The sequence below is a fragment of the Mus musculus genome, chromosome 4 (assembly GCF_000001635.26).
Source record: "Mus musculus strain C57BL/6J chromosome 4, GRCm38.p6 C57BL/6J".
Lineage (NCBI taxonomy): Eukaryota > Metazoa > Chordata > Mammalia > Rodentia > Muridae > Mus > Mus musculus.
The window spans coordinates 82,446,816-82,450,057 of NC_000070.6; the positions used below are offsets into that span (position 1 = coordinate 82,446,816).

Consider the following 3,242-nt stretch of genomic DNA (forward strand, 5'->3'; position numbering starts at 1 on the left):
CTACAAATACTTCTTTGCTGAGATATAATACTTATCACAGGATTTGGACGAGAGAATATGAATGTGTTTATAAAATCATGAACAAATATTAAATGCCAAAGCTTTCCAAAGTTTTCTTGCAGGTGATATCTATTCCCTAGGTATGCCTGAGGTGTAGCGCATGACATTTAAGGTGATTAAAGATTATAGCATTTTGTTTAAAAGCAACAAATTAGAAACTTCAAGGAAAACCAGTCTACTGGCATTCCTTTGAAATCTGCATATAAAGGGCTCTATGGGGTGTTTTTCCTCGCCGTTGGGTGTATGTTGTGTAAGAGAGGAATTCCTGGTACAGTGGTTGCAGGAGGAATTAGAATCTTGCCTCCAAAGTTTTATCTAACTGCATGCCAACACATAAGGAGAGGCATGATGTATGTGTCGTAGCTAAAGAGTTAATCATTAGCAACTCTGCTAAAAAATCCTAATGGCAAACTGCCCATCATTCTTTTAGACGGAGCTTGTCAGAAAAAAAAAAAAACGGGAGCAGCTTGTCCAGCTCTGCAGTCAACTGATTACTAGTGAACTCAATGGGGCTCCCAGCCAACCCCTGAGATTGCTGCCAGCCCCTTGGGTATTCAAAGGCTAAGTTCCAATGTGGTCTACTTTGCCAGGATCACGTGATGTCGGTGCTATTTTCTCCTGACCAGAATAACCAGTCAGTCAGGCTGCTGGGAGTGCTATCAGTGAGCTGTGCAGCACTTCACTAGTAGAGGTCACAGACACACCAGGGCACCACTCTTTCCACGACCCAAGGGCCCAGGGACTCCAGGGGAGCTCAGCTAATCCCTATGTGTCTGTTCCAGAGACCCATGTCCTGCCCATGCAGCCAGCACACAAAATCTGCCCAGAAGACAAGGGAGTACAGGAGCTCACTGGGCAGGGTAGAGCTTGAGAGGTCCAACCTTTGCAAATACCCAGCTGGGTAGGAAAATAAATAGAAGCAGGCCTGGATTTTTGTTTCTGTTGCATTACTAGAGAATTAATAGGAAGCTCCATGAATTCGGTGGGATTCAGACACCTTCATCAGCATATGCCCACATTCCTTGCATGGTAGTTAAGATACCAGTTCATTTTTGCACTTATCAGTATGTTTTGTCAGTTGCTACATGATTTACAAGGGTGCATACACTCTGTTTTTAAAACTGTGGTTTTGAAAACTAGTAATCCTTATCGCTTAGTGAGAGAAACTATTTCACTCCCTAACGCACAATACAGAGAATTAAAAATACGACCTACTTTGTAATCTTTCTTCTCCTAGGAGAAGCATAAAAAAATCTCCCAGGACTGCAAGAGGCAGGCGTAGTAGGAGCTCCCCACTGCCCACATCCTGAGTCCATGGCTCAGTAATCTAAAAGACTTTTCAACATTGCTCTCAAGTATTTCTGATTTTCTTTTCTAATTTTTAGTTACATGGGTTTTGTTTGTTTGTTTGTTTGTTGTTTATTCTGTGCAGTGTGGAGAAGTACACGTGGACATCAGGAGACAATTTGGGGGAGTCAGTTCTCTCCTTCTACCACAAAGGCTCTGCCTTTTTACCTGCTTGCTAAAAGGGGTTGCACTTATGAGTGACTCTTGCCTTCGATAAATTCAGGTAAACTGGTATAAGAAGTAAACCTGTCAAGAAATTTGCAAAGTAAGAAAAGCCCAGAGAAGGAGGGAGGGAGGGAGGGAGGGAGGGAGGGAGGGAGGGAGGGAGGGAGGGGGAGGGGGAGGGGGAGGGGGAGGGGGAGGGGTAGTTCTGGAAGGAAGAGAGAACCCACCAGAGCACAAAGCAGGCAGGAAGGTAAGGTGAGTTTCCAGAAAAGCACACCAAGAGAAAGCTGTATTTTTTTTTAATCAATGCTTCATAATTTTCATTCATTACACTTATGAAAAAGTTTAAACAGATTCACTACAACTACAAAGTCAATGTCATCACCGTTATTCAGTCTAATCAGGTGCTATAGTTTGCTCTTCCTGATGGTGATAACTCATCTTTGACTATTCAACTTATCTTTTGTCCCGGCCTTTTCTTTCCATTGTAGATACACTGTATCTTACCTCTAGCATAACATCTGTGATGCTCTACCAAATGTCTGAAAGAAAGAAGCTTGCAGGATGCCAGTCCTTTGGTGCAAAGGGACTAAACCACTGTCACCAATTAGATAATAGCTGGATAATTTGACAGTCCTCAAAGTGATTGTTTCAAGAAATGCTGGAAACATGCAGAGGGAAACGGTTGAGGTTCATTTCTGAGTAGGGTAAGAAGCTCTACTGCAGAGGAGACAGCTTTTCATGGGAAATGTTGATCCTCTGACAGTGAGGAATAACGCACAAGCCAAGTTGAGAGATAATCTAAGAACTAGTGGGAGAGTGGGAAGTGCCCTCAGTGCCTCGCTGAATTCATGAAGGAATACAGATTTCTCCCAGCAGCATGCAAGGCCCCTCTACAAGGTAACACTAGTTTATGTCTCTAAATTCTCCCACTAAGTGTTGGCCTCCATATCTGTGCTTTCTTCCAGCCACACTGGGTAGCATGGACGTCCTTGCCCTTTGACATTTGCTCATGCTATTTCCTTTGGCTAATATAGCTCTCATAAATGACACATCTCTTAAGGTCAGTTTAAGACATCTCTTCTACCCCAAACCAGGCATAAGCCCCCACAGTGCCCTCCACAGTACCTCAAACCTTAATATTTGCCCTCTTCTTCAAGGCCAAGCTGCTGCGGCCCTGCATGACTCACTGAGTTCATCCAGCATGCCTCTGAGAGGGGTTGCACTTCATGATCCTTTGCTGAGTTGACATGAACTGATGAGACTAATTTACTTTACAGTTCTCCCGTGCACTGCCTCTCTGCAGGCACTCAAAAGCCCCTCCACCAATGCAAAGCCTTGTCTGCTATATTAGCATCTGCAACAATATACCGCATCCTGAGATAAATAATAGTATTACAGCACACTTAGCAATGTCTCATCAAAGAATAACTGGCCTCCTTCATTTGAACAAAGTTTTTTTTAAATACAGTTTGCTTAGGATTCTGTATACATAGTTATATATGTGTGTATGTATGTATGTATATATATATATATATATATATATATATATATAGAATATATATGTGTGTGTATATATGTATGCATGCTATATATACATAGAATATATTTATATATGCATGCTAGCAAACCGGAGCTAGAGGAACAAACAATAACAATAATCTCTTTTC

At 42.2% G+C, this 3,242-nt stretch overlaps 1 protein-coding gene across 10 annotated transcripts in view; it reads right to left on the minus strand.

The window, feature by feature from the left end:
• Nucleotides 1-3,242, minus strand: part of Nfib (nuclear factor I/B) — a 216,579-nt gene that overhangs the window by 156,643 nt on the left and 56,694 nt on the right. The gene's annotated exons all lie outside the window — the stretch shown is intronic.